This window comes from Cavia porcellus, unplaced genomic scaffold (genome assembly GCF_034190915.1).
Source record: "Cavia porcellus strain 051 isolate PalLab524CR breed Dunkin Hartley unplaced genomic scaffold, mCavPor4.1 scaffold_21, whole genome shotgun sequence".
Taxonomy (NCBI): domain Eukaryota; kingdom Metazoa; phylum Chordata; class Mammalia; order Rodentia; family Caviidae; genus Cavia; species Cavia porcellus.
In genome coordinates, this window is record NW_026947504.1 from 37067923 (window position 1) to 37081522 (window position 13600).

The window sequence follows — 13600 nt, forward strand, 5'->3', positions numbered from 1 at the left end:
AGAGGGCAGAGACCGTGACGCTGAACACAGCAATCCAGATCTTGTTTCGTTTTGTTTTTTGATGCCAGGGATCCAACTCATAACCACGCACTTGCAAAGCAGGCGCTTATGCCCCTGAGCTAAATCCTGTTTTGTTTTGTCTTGTACTGGGGATTGAACTCAGGGAATGTGTCTTTCAGTTTGGTTTTGAATTTTATTTATTTTTATTTTTTCGGTCTTTTTGAGACAGGGTCTCACTCTGTAGTTCAGGCCGGCCTTACACTCATTCGGTAATCCAGGTTGGCCTTCAACTCACTGTGATCCCCCTGCCTCAGTCTCCCCAGTGCTGGGATCACAGGCGTGTGCCACCGCGCCCGGCTAAATTTTATTTCGAGACGGGGTCTCCTTATGTTGGTAAATTACCAGGGTGAGCTGGAACTGGGCTGGGCTCCCCATGCCAGCCTCTTCAGCAGCCGGGATCACAGGAACTCACCGTCACACCTGCTACCTGCACGGCTTTGACAACAGCTTAAGGTATTTACACTTGACTGGAACCCAGAAGGAAATGAGTAACCCCTCCCCAAACTGGAGGATAAAATTCCACAGCCAGGGTCTGGGAAGCCTCGGGAGGGCGCTGAGCCAGTGCACAGCCAAGAGCGTACCAGTGATTTGGGCTTCCATCCTGATCTGATGCTGCCCAGAGGTTCCCATTCATCCTGCGATACAGACCTTGGGGACTTTCTTCCGAGATCAAGATGGACCTGTGTCACTCAACAAACATGATGTGTTAGGAGAGGTTAACAGGTGGTCAGCTTGCAAGTCCCTCCGGGGACAGGCTTGAGGGCAGGAGAGGGAGGGAGCAGTTATGTTGTCCTCTGCTTGTGTACAGAGCTGCCCAGAGGACAGTCTCTCACCATCACAGCCATGCCTGTATCATGAGGATTAAAGTACCCTGTACCCCTACAAAAGGTAAGCAGATAGCTATCGCAGGGGCCCAGGGGCAGCTGTGGGCGACCAAAGCACCACATAAAGTGTCCTTGCCTTATTCATGATGCCACAGGGGAGAAGAATCATCCCTCCTTCCATTGAAGACACCAGTGGCTCCTTGGGTTGTATTCTTCCATACCATCACGGCCAAGGAAAATCAATGTTTTCACCTACCGGGACTTGTTGACTACCACAGGAGCTGGCCGAGCTGCCCACAGCATTGGAAAGTGGAGAATAAAAAGAATCTGTAGGTGAACTGGCTCAGTGACCACGGCCCCCAAACAGGACAGCTGGCCTCAGACACAGGCTCGGGGTTTTTCCAGCTCAGCTCATCCCAGACCTTCAATATTCACCAATATTCTAACTTGTGTTTCAAGTTGACTCCTTTCCCGAAAAATTTTGTCATTCATGCAGCGGATAGGTTGCTCCGACATCAACCAGAATGAATGAACGTGGTAGACTTAGTCACTCTCCTCACTGAGAAGGCGTAATTAGCCGATACCCCAAATTAAAGGAGGAGGAGAGTTGCTAGAGATTTCAATCCACAGTCCCCTGGCTCCAGAGAGGAGGAGCTGTGGGGGAAAGACCTGGCCAGGAGGAAAACTAAGACCTCAAGAAAGGAGTCAGGGAGGAAGCTAAATGGTTCAGGACCACACCCTGGTGATTCATCTCCTCTGAGACCCCACCTCCTAGCAGCAAAGAGGCTACACACCCCATAATCCAATCCAAGGTCCCATCTATGACAGTGGGAGGCATAAGATAAGACACAGCAATGTGAAGAACCTGGGGGTTAACCCAGAGTGTTATGGACGTATGAAGGGGGTCATCCTCCTGTAACCCCTGAATTCCCAAGCTGTAGGCTAGAGAAAGCAGGAAAATTGTTCTTGGGATTCCAGAGCATGGCTGTGGCTTGCAGGTTACCCAGCTGGAATAAGGGGGTGCAGGACATCCTGTGTAGCAGTGGACAGGTGGTGGGCGTGGAAAGGAGACTGGGAACCAATTTCAAAGGGCCTCCCGGGCCCTGCCAACAAGTTGCTGCGTGTCTTATAACCACAGAATTATCTCTGTGTTAGCAAACTGCTTCCTTTTTATTTCATGCAAAAAGGCTGTGCTTATGCCCGTGGACATCAGTGAACGCGGTGATTTGCTGGTCATTCCTACCCCACTGCCCCCGGAGGACAGTGAGAAGGGAGGACTCAGGGGTCACACTGATACCAGAATTCTGTGGAAACCACGAGGGCTGTGCTTCACCCTGTCAGCTTTCTTCAAAATCCACAGAAACGGCTTCTCACGCCCCTTTATCCTTAAAATTTACAGCTGGCTCCCGTAGGCGTCTGAGGTCAGAATCCCAGGTGAGGAGGTAACAAATATTTTTCTCGTTCAAGGGAAAAACTCCAGTCTGCCTTCCACAGTTAGCTTAGGGTTACTGCCCTCCGCTTAGTTCCCAAGACATAGCCACGAGTGAAGCGCTCTGAGCAGTGCAATCAGAGGACGCCCACTGCATGTCTGCACAGAAGGTGTAGAAAAAGAAAAAGCCCCGAAACACCCCACTGTCTGAATGCAGCTTAGGAAGAAGGAAAATAAACCAATCATTTGGGACACCAAATTTGCTCGAGTGGAGCTTTAGCCACACGTCCAAGCCTGTTTATTTTTTATTTTAAGAAGGTCTCACTAAGTCACTAAGTTGTCCAGGCTGTGTTAGAACATGCATCCTCCTGCTTCAGCCTCCCAGAGTGCTGAGAGGACAGTCATGCACCACTATACCAGTCCATGATGAATTATTTTTTAAGATCACATTTCTTGGAAATAGGTCAAGAGTGAAGCCGCTGGTGACAGATGACTGGTTTCAAATTCCAGTGCTTTTCAGCTCTAAGACTTTGGGTAAAGTACCTGAGTCCTGGAGTCCCATTTCCTCAGCTATAGAACAGGGGCAACATTAGCACCTTCCGGGCCAGGGGTTTGGCTCAGTGACATAAGCGCCTGCCTAGCAAGTGTGAGGTCATGAGTTTGATCCCCGGTTTGATCCCTGGTACCAAAAAAAAAAAAAAAAAAGAGGCCAGGCGTGGTGGCTCACGCCTGTAATCCCAGCACTCAGGAGGCTGAGGCAGGAGCATCCTTGCAAGTTTGAGACCAGCCTGGGCTACAAAGTGAGCTCAAGGCAAGCCTGAACTGCATAGAGTGACCCTGTCTCTCTCTCTCTCTCACACACATACACACACACACACACACACACACACACACACACACGCACACACACAAAGAAACCATTAGCACCTTCCTCAGGAAGCAATGGCTGTTCCATAGAGAACCTTGGAACTCAGATTGGCACCTACTGTCATTACTGTGAGCGTTCCCAGGGGAGCTAGGTTTCAGGCTCTGTCCAGGACAAGCTTTGCAAGACACACTCTGCCCCTGGGCTAAAATTTCTACCGCTCATCTCACCAGCAGCTTCCCAATACACATTTTTGAGGGCCTGGCTGAGAAGGTGTGGGGAAGCTGGCTAGTCAAAAATGAATCGAAGTCGGTGGCATCTTCTCCACAGAGGAAAAGCAGCATTTGCCCAGGAGGATCGGGCCAGGAGAGCTTTCATTCCAAACCTATTTAAAGACATGGCAAACAGAGACAACAGGTATGGAAATCCCTCAGGTCGCACTTTGCCAAAACTTCAGGTTATTAAAGATGAAGTCGAAACTGTCTTTCTAAAGACGGATATCCTGGGAAAATTAACAAGCCTGCCAAAAATAAAAAATATTTAAACCTACTTCTTGTATGCCTGCTGCACGTCTTTGGCTGTCTAAGCTTGTTTAACATTTAAATGCTGTTTAAAAAAAGAAAGGTGGGGGGGGGGGGACCAAATCAGGTTTTAAAGACACGTGTGTGGCTTCTCAAATGATAACCACTCAGTTTGTCAATGAGCTCGAAGCCTGTCTTCCGATTTTAAATTTTGCCACTCTAAAATTACTATAATCTTTAAGACGGAAGGGAAAGGAGAGATGGGCATTGTCCTTAACTTACTGCAGGCTCTGGTTTGCTTGAAGTGAGACTATTTAATACCTCCAGAATTTGTTCTTGCCTTGCAGCAGCGGACAAGTATGTGCTACTCCGTTCTAAATAAGGGAACAGGGAGTACAAATAGAAGGTTGGAGATTTGCTTTGAAGCTCAGGGCTGCCAGTGCCAAGCCTCTCGCCGGCACTAGAGCTGCGGGGACCTGCACAGAGAGGGAGCTCTGCTTTTAATGGCTAACAGATTAATTCCAGGCAGGGTCTGCTCACACTGACAGCGAGAGTCTTGTTTTGACCTTAGTACCCATCGGAATCCTGTGGGAACCCTGAGTGGCCGGATAAGCACTGTAATAGCACTAATAATTAATAATGAGAATAATGTCCCTGGTTTCTAGTTTTAGTGCTTTTTATCCTTGATGGTTTCAAATCACTTTGCACACCAGTTGTTTAACCCCTGGTCAACCTGGAGCCAATCCAGCCGTAGGATACTTCCCTGCTGTTAAGAATACAGCCACACTCAGCCTGTTTAAGCATGAAGAGAGACGATACCCACTGAAAATTAAAGTGTAAATTTTACGCAGGCAGGTTGTAATTATCCACTTGAAATCAAGCCAAGAAGAAGTTGACTACCCTCTTTTGTGAAAAGCACTCAGGCAACTTTCTAGACCATAAACAGATTTTCATCTCCTTTAACTCGGGGCTCCTCAGCTTGTCATAATGATATCTGGGACCAGGTGGAGGAAGTGACCCTGTGCAGAGCAGGATGGTTAGCCCCATCCCAAGAGGCCGGCCACACACACACACACACACACACACACACTGGTCTTCCAGTGTGATGACTGAAAAAGTCTCCAGGCATTGCCTGTGTCTCCTGGGGGGTGAGGGGCAAAGTCACCCCCACTTGAGAAGTACTGTTCTACCCCATCCATTTGCAAGGCAGCAAGGTGGCTGTCAGAAGCAGTGACATCACTGGACCTTTCACTCCTCCAGGTTGCTTAAAGGATTCTTGGTGAAAGAGGGCTTTTATGACTTGGAAAACCTGTGACTTAGAGGTGACATTGGCTCCCCTCCCCCACCAAAATAGAAGCAATAGCACCTCTCAAGCTCCTCCCTCCATAGGAGGCTCTCTTCCCCGCATCTAACTATGCCCCAAACCTGCTGTGTTAGGTTGTAACAGGGTAGCACCATGAGGCCTTTGACAACCGCAGGGGCTACCCCTCAAGACTTCCTGGGCCGGGGTTTCCCTCCCTTCTGGGAATCCACAGCTTCTATCAAGCAGCAGAAGGGGGGGCTGGATCTGCTGGCCGGGATATACCATGATAAGGCTAAATGCAACAACTCTGACTCAAAGTCTTACCCACAGCCTCTCATTCTCCCATCAAACTCGCAAAACCTAGAGAGTCCAGGACCCCGGGCCCCCTGCCTGCCTAGCTGCCCTCTCCGCATCTGAGGGACGTGGCTGAGGCTTATCTCACGTCATGAACCCCTCGATGCACACACACACAAAACCACATTTCTTCCCTTTTAAACTTTTTATTTACAACTAATTTTAGACTTACAGAAAAGTGGTGACGATAACAAGGGAATTTCCACACGTACCTCATCCAGCTTTCCCCCATGATAGCATCTTCTGCCATCACAGTAGGATTGTTATAACTAAGACATTAACAAGGGCAGGTGGAATCAACCAAACTAAACACACGAATTTTCAGGCCCAGGATCCTACCCTCAATTCCATAATGTGTTTAGCTATCCTGTCTCCTGCCTCCTGTGACTGAGCCTCCATCTTTTGACTCACTTAACCCCCTCAAAGGCTACTTTGTTCCTCCCTTTCAGTTTGTATGATGTGGTCTCATGACTGAACTGAGGTTACATATACATATTTTGGCAAGAGGCCTGTAGGATAGTATCTGCTCTCTCCAAACAGTTTCAGGATTCCATCTTTGCACGTGTTATGGTTTGTGTCTGGATGTCCCCCTAAAGCCTCATGTGATCATGGGGGCTGGCTTTTCAGAGGTGGTTGAATCTAGTTTGTGACTGGCTTGTGGTCTAATGCTGGTGTTATAGGCAGCTGAAGTAGATGGAAATATAGGCAGTCAGACAGGGCTAGCCCACAAAGGAGCCAGTGCAGAGGATGAGATACCTTGCAACTGTGAGAGAGACAGACACCTCCACTGTGGACAAGGCCTCAAGACAAAAGGTAAATAAATGCACCCACATACTTCCTAGGATAAACTTCAGGAAAAAGACAAAAAAAAAAAAAGGAAAAGGAATTGATAGTCTAAATAGGTCTCTATCACCCTGAGGAAGCCAGGAGTCACCACCCAGCCCCCTACAGGAAGCGTTGTTGTTCTGTATTCATGCTTGCTTGCTAAGGGGCTCACTTCCCCATTTGTACCCAGTTTAATCAATTTTACCTGGACAATTAATCTTACCAGGTGACCACAGTTCCATCCCATCTCATGCCCACCTTGTGAGTTCCCACATTTTCCCCACCTTGGGCTTGCCTCACTTCGTGGTTCTGCTTTATAAAAGTCCCTAGAAAAGGCAAGCACTTGAGGCTTTGGAGGGACATCTAGATACAAGCTATAAAAAGGGACCTTGAAATAAACAGAAGACAGTCTGTCTCCTGAGATACCACCCACCTCCATGCTAAGGATCAAACATGTCTGGTGTGAGTTTGGAGTCAGAAAGAACCTGTCCTTGAGAACCAGATGTCAACTTTTTCCCATGAGTCAGAGCCATTTGGGGGCTGCAGGGGAGGAAAACAAGAAGTCAAGCCCTCCCTGTGAGTTTGTGCCATGTGCAGACTGCTGCGGGGAGAACCAGACAGCAGCCCCCTCTGGCACACGAGTTGGAAGACAAGAAAAGCCAAGGTCCTTCCCCATCTCACTCCGTAAGTGACTGGCTGATCCAGAGAAACACAGGCTGTGATAATAGCTATTGAGATAAAATATAACTTAATGCTTGTAGTGTTTAGGGTTTCACTGACTTTTGCAGGTCTAAAACCAGTAGTCTGATCATCTGTCCAGAGGATAACAATACGCAGTATAGCATCTATGGGGGATCTCCTTCTGAAGGTGGTGGCCATTGTTAGTCCCCTACTACCTTGCTTTGAAGTCCTGTATCACTCTCATTGTTTTGTTGGGTTGTGTTTTACTCTGATTTGTCTTGTTTGATTTCGTTGTATCTGATGGCATGGGCAGCTGTTTCAAAGATAGCAAGCTATATTATGGTAGCCATTTTGGAGTTACTATCATCTTGTTTTGAAGTCCTTTATTGTGTTCCTTGATTTGTTTTTATTAGTTCTATTCTGTGTTTTGTTTGATTTTTACTGTGTTTAAAGATATCTCCAGCTATTTTAAAGACAACAAGAGGCATTATTATAATCATTGTTGATTTCCTATTATCTTGTTTTGAAGTCCTGTATCACACCATTTTGCTTTGATTAGCTTTATTGTTTCATTTTGCTTGGTTTTACTCTCTTTAAAATAAAAAAAATTACAAAACCTAAAAAAAAAAGTCCCTAGAAAAGAAAGAGTCCCTGGTAACTCACAAGGGTGCCCTTCTATCTCTCTCAGACAGAAGCTTTCTTTCTCTCAGTAAATACATTCAGCTCTTAACCTCCATTGGTCCTAAAATTCATTGTTTTCAAGAACACAAACTCATACTACACATCTAAGTGAGTGCTACACCCACCCTAGGGTGATTTACATGCAATATAAGGCAGAAAAAGAGCTCTGTCTCTGTCTCTCTGTGTCTCTCTCTGTTTCTGTCTCTGTCTCTGTCTGTGTCTCTCTGTCTCTCTCTCTGTCTCTCTCTCTTCCTCTCTCCTTGTTTTTGCTGTCTTCTCCTGCCCTCAACTATGGTTGCATCTCTGCTGTATACTCTGCCTTGGAGTCAGCTGATTATGATTGAAACCTCTGCAAGCTATGAGCTAAATAAACCTTTCCCTTTCTAACTTTAAGTGTTGGGTACGTTGTCCCTGCAACAAGGGAAAAGTAACTAAAATGCCATGTAAGATACAGTCTGACAGTTTCTATTATCCATTTATGTATTTATTTTTCTTCAATCATTTTACTGGTGTATTTTAGATATACACAATGATCACATTCAACACAGAGCACTTGTGCCTGTACATAATATAAAACTTGATTCTCCCCTCACACTCCCTGTTGTCCTTTTAAATGCTGGTTTCATTGCCCTATTGGTTGGTTCATAACTGGCTGGCAAACACTGCTCAAGGCCGGGCTGATAAACAGTGCCCAAGGCCAGTTCTCTTCCACTGGTTCTTTCTGGAAGGCCTTTCTCCTCTGTATCAGTGCCTCCCCCCCCAGGTTTCCTTTCTTCCTCCCTAATCAGTTCTCCTGGTGTGTTTCCGAACGTCTACCCCTCCCCAATTTTGTCTCCTGCACTGACTTCCTCGGGGAACTGGCCTCTCCTTACTTGGCAACTCCCTGCCCACCCAGATGGTCTCCCTCCAGCTCTGACTTTTAGTGGTCTCGAGGAAGTTCTCCACATATGTGCCACCTGTTATCACATGAAACTCGTGTGTAGGATGAAAATAAAACCATTTAAGATCTTTAATCATGGGCTGGGGATTTAGCTCAGCGGCATAAGCACCTGCCTTGCAAGCAGGCGGTCATGAGTTCAATCCCCGGTACCGATAAAAATGAAAAAGACAAAAAAAAAAAAAAAAAAAAAAGATCTTTAATCATAAATGGCATCCTGACACTCAGCATGTTCAAAAGAGCATTTAGTTAGCACTCTCCCCCTCCCAACTGATGTACTGTCTCCACATCCCATACCTGTCTACTGTAGGCCCTTACTGCCCTGAACTTACCTGCACAGTCCAGCTTGCTCCTGGAATGCCACCCAGCCGGCCACCAGATTCCACTCCCTCATCTGGGGCTCATCAAACCCTTAGAGGATGTCAGCATTCCCAGGAGGGCTGTTTATGGACTCAGGAAAGAAGCCCAGGGTGTTGGCCCACACCTGTGATCCCAACATTCTGGGAGGCTGGGACAGGAGGATTGAGAGTTCAAAACCCAGCCAGAGCAATGTAGCCATTTGTCAAGACTCCTGTCTAAAAAGAAAAAGGGCTGGGGATATAACCTGGTGTGAAAGTGCTATATTCAACCCAGTTCTACTATGGAGAGGGGAGAGAGAGAGAGAGAGACAGAGACAGAGAAAGAAAGAAAAAGAGAGAGGGGTGGCTTTTAGGGATTGAAATAGATAAAAGAGAGGAAAAGACACAAGTTCCCAGGTGGGGCTGCCTGCTCAGGGAACTCTAGTTGGTTCCCGACCACACACTTCCTGGGTGCAGAGGAATCCCGAGGCTCCCCGAGGCCACTGGCACAGTCCCACCTACCCCGTCCAGCCCTACCTCACCTTAAACCTCCACCACCAGGTTTCCCAGGTGAGATGCCACGCCCATGACCCTCATCTTCCAAAACCCCCATTCTCCCGCTCCTGAAGGGCCCAGCTCCAAAACAGCAACTCCGAGAAGCCAGTTTACCTCTGCGGCCCCCCCGAGTTCTTCCTTCTGGCCAGCGCAATGTGTTTCTCTGGGAGACCGAGGCAGGAGGATCGCAGCCTGGAGACCAGCCGGCGATTTAAGGATTTAGCAAGACTGTCTCAGAGGGGAGAGGCGGGGTGTAGCTGAGTGCAAAGGTTTTCCCAGTCCCCCTTTAAAAAAAGAAAAAAGTTCTTTTTGTCCTAGGACTTGGCATGAAAGTCGGTGATTATAACTGTGAGGTAGACCTGTGTCTCCAGTAGTCTGACTTGTAGTATGTTCTTAGTGCCCTCTGTGCATTTTGCATGCTTCTCTCATTAACTTCTAACGCAGGTGCTCGGTTTCCGCCCCCCACACCCTTCCAGGCGGGCGCACCCGCACAGACCTGGAGGGGGCCCTCCCGGAGGCGGAGGTCGGTAAGCGAAATCCCAAAGGCTTCGGCATCTCTTCCAGGACCAAGGCTGGCCGCGCGTGCTGGGCATGGGGGGAGGGCGAGGCTGGCTGAAGACGTCGCCGAGAGCCAGCAGGGCGACTCTGGGGTCCCCTGTCAGCGCACACGTCCGCGCGACACTGGAGATCGCACTGCGACCTCGGCGTCCAGCCAGGGCCGGGCTGCAGGAGAAGCCCCGGCCGCCGCCCGGCCTCCCTCCCGGGGCTCCGCACGCCGCGCACTGCCGCCGGCCGCCGGCAGAGGTCCCTTCCCGGGCCGCGGGACCCGCCTGCCCCGAGCGCAGCAAATGGAGGCGCGGGCGGAGCGGGGGGCGGGGAGGGGGACGCTGGGGGCTGCACCCCGCGGGGCCGCGTCCGAGCCCCGAGCCCCACCCCGAGCCCCGGGGCCGCGCGGGCGCCCTGTCTGCCCCTCTCCTGCCGCCGTCCTGGGGTCGAGGGGCCTTGTCGCCTCTCTGGTCCGGGATCGTCGTGGCCACGCAGCACCCCTGCACTGGGAAATTCCTGGTGGAAAAAGGGGAGCTGCGCTGCTCTCTTCCGGTGCAGGGAGAAGTTTCCTAACGGGCCCCTTTCTTTTTCTTTTTGGTCTTTTTGAGACAGGGTGTCCCTATGCAGTTCGGGCTGGCCTTGGGCTCACTTTGTAGCCCAGGCTGGTCTCGAACTCGCAAGGATCCTCCTGCCTCAGCCTCCCGAGTGCTGGGATTACAGACATGAGCCACCACGCCCGCCTACGGGTCCCTTTCGTGGACAACTTTGAGTCAGGCTAGTACCCGTCACTTTATTTTTTAAATGAAATTAATTTATTTCTCAGTGGTGGGGATTGAACCCAGGATCTCAGGCCTGCTGGGCAAGGCTAGACCACCAAGCCACCCCAGACCCCAGCTCCTTCCCGTCTTTTCCTTTCTCTGCTTGCTTCCTTACTTCCTTTCTAGACAGTGGCTTGCTAAGCTGCTGAGGCGGCCTCAAACTTTCCATCCTCCTGAGCAGCTGGTTTGGGGGCCTGTGTCATCACACCGGGCCACTTCCTTCTTCACTTAACAAATGGGTGTTGATTATTTACTGCAAGATGGACCTGTCAGGGAAATTGGGCACTGAGGAAGGGGCTGGAGGTTTAGCTCAGCGGCATAAGCACCTGCCTTGGAAGCAGGCAGTCGTGAGTTCGATCCCCGGTACCGATAAAAAAAGAAAAAGCCAAAAAAAAAAAAAAAAAACCTGCCCTGGCCACCCAGACCCCACCAGAAAAATGACTTCTGGGGCCCAGGCCTTGAAAATTCAAGCTGTGGATTTACCTCTTGCTCCAAGAAGGTTAATGCAAACTTGCTTTCCTTTGATTTTTTTTTTTCACTTAATTTAATAGTGTGTTGAAAGAATCTTTATTGATGGCCGACCTTAGGACAGGCTTGTAGTAGGCACTAATGATGGGCAACATGCAGCCCTGTCCTGAAAAACACCGTCAGCACAAGTAGGCAGGAAAGCACAAAAGCCAGCACTGGGGATGCCGCAGGCCCTGTTCTGGTGTCTTGATTGTGCAAGAGCCAGGACGAGGTCCTCCCAGCACCAGGGACTGGACACAGACCCAAGGCCAGCCTGAGTGAGGGAGAGCCAGGCAAAAAGGACATCAGTTGTCCTCAAGCCTGAGACAAAGTAACAGAAACACCCCAACTCCTGATGTCTGGTCTGCTTCACCTCCCCCAAACTGAAACAAAAGTCTGTCCTGAAGAGCTCCGAGGGGCGATTTCCAGCATCCTCCTACTTTTACCTCTCCTGAAACTATGTTCTCAAATCTGGCTGAAATTAGGCCAGAAAGGTTCACTCCTGTATCATCCCTTATTGTTATGGACTGAGAACTGGTGGTCAACTGAATGCCAGCTAGATTATATCAGCATTTCACTGAGCGTAGATGCTCCACCGAGGAAAGTTGCCAGCATAAATAAAGAGGTGGAGAAGGAGAAGGAAGGTGTTAATGTGTTGTCGCATGGAGGCACTGTGGGTTCTGCGAGTTGCTGTTTGAGCCGTTGGTTCTCCTGGAGAAGCTCACATTGAGCACTGCTTCCTGGCTTCCGAGGGGAAGATGTGTGCCGCTTGGTCTCCAGGATGAACTCCCCACACTGATTTCCTCCCCACACAGTCGGCATGTACCCGACTGTGCTTGTCAGAGGAGGAGCTTGAGGAGGAGCTTGAGGCCTACGTGTTGCTGAGGACAGCTGTGGTGCCTTTCAGGACAGCCCTGGTCTTTGTTGCGAGTGTGACTTCTCGGCTCCAGCATAGAACCCTCATCCCACTAACATAGCTTCTTCACCTGGCTGGCATAGACTCTCTGGCTTCCACTGCTGACCTTTGGCTTTCCCAGCACGGATCCGTAAAAGAGACTGGCGTGAGTCCTTCTTGTGGGCTCTGGACCTCCAGTTGGACTCGTGGGAGGCATTGTCATGAGCTCTGAGTCTTCATCAGGACTTATGTGAGACACTGCTGTGGGATTTAGGTCCATTGACTAATTATTCCATGTCTTTGGTGTTACGGATAGATTTCCTGCATTTTTTTGTATTAACTCTCAGTGACCATTATAAAAATAATATTATAAACTCCATGTCCTGATTCTAATTGTTCTCTGCACAACCCCTGACTACAACACTTATGTAGTCTAGCTTTTGTTTTTCTGTTAGGTTTTTAAAAAATTGTTTGTTTTTGGTTTCATTTTTGGTGTTTTTGTTTTGTTGTCTGGGTTCTTTGGTTTGGCTTGGTTTGCTTCGTTCGGTACTGGGGACTGAACACCAGGCCTTTTCTCTGAGCTGTATCTCTCACACTTTTTTTATTTTTTATTTGAGACAATCTCACTAAGTCACTAAATTGACGAGGCTGGGCTCAAAAAGTTGTGATCTTCCTGCCTCAGCCTCCCAGAGTGCTGGGATTACAACCATGTGTCACCATGCTCAGCTCCTGATTGTCTGCTCTCAAAATGGTGAAATGTTATTTAGCTTTTTCTGTGTTGTTTTGTGCTATAAGTTTAAAGAACTCAGAATTGCCAGAAAGCCCTTCCCTGCTCAACTTATTAGGTTAACAGAAGAGTGCTGTGTGCTTCCAGCCTCTGGGGGTTTTTAGGCAGCAAAAATCTCAGCACGTAATTCTAAGATGCACTTCTGGCTGGGTGAGGACAGAGCAAAACCGCGTGGGACACAGAGCCAGAAGCTGCCAGGGCTTGCTCTGCACTCACCCTCTGTCCTTTTTCTCCCAGTGAGAAACCTGGAGTCTTCTACAACCACTGTAATTTGCTTTCTTTGAATTAATAAAACCACACAGACGTGTGTGTTCAGCGTCCTGCAGATTCTGCTGATCCTACATAGCTACTGTTCTTTTCAAAAGGAACACTTCTGCCTCCCTTGCAGGAGGGAAGATATACTGGAGTCTTGCTCACGATGTTGTCTGTCTGTCTGTACCACGTAGAGTCCTGACTGACCACCTGGACCGCTGCATCCTGATGACTGGAGCTGTCCCATCCTCTCCCAGCTGTTGAGCGCTGACACTCTCCTTGGGACACATGACATGTCTTCTCTAAAAAGATGCCCAGAAGGCAGCATCGGTGGTTACTTCCTGGTGGGAAGCGTGTCGGATGTGTGCACAAGACAAACCAGCCACATCTCCATCAATCTTTGGATACACTCAGAGAAAGAC

At 48.9% G+C, this 13600-nt stretch overlaps 1 long non-coding RNA gene across 1 annotated transcript; it reads right to left on the bottom strand.

The window, feature by feature from the left end:
* Positions 1-5499: 5499 nt before the first annotated feature.
* On the bottom strand, positions 5500-10212 carry LOC134471967 (uncharacterized). The gene is made up of 2 exons (XR_010041752.1): positions 9870-10212; positions 5500-9657 (listed from the first exon to the last, which is right to left on the bottom strand). It is a non-coding gene; the product is annotated as an uncharacterized LOC134471967 (long non-coding RNA).
* Positions 10213-13600: the final 3388 nt, after the last annotated feature.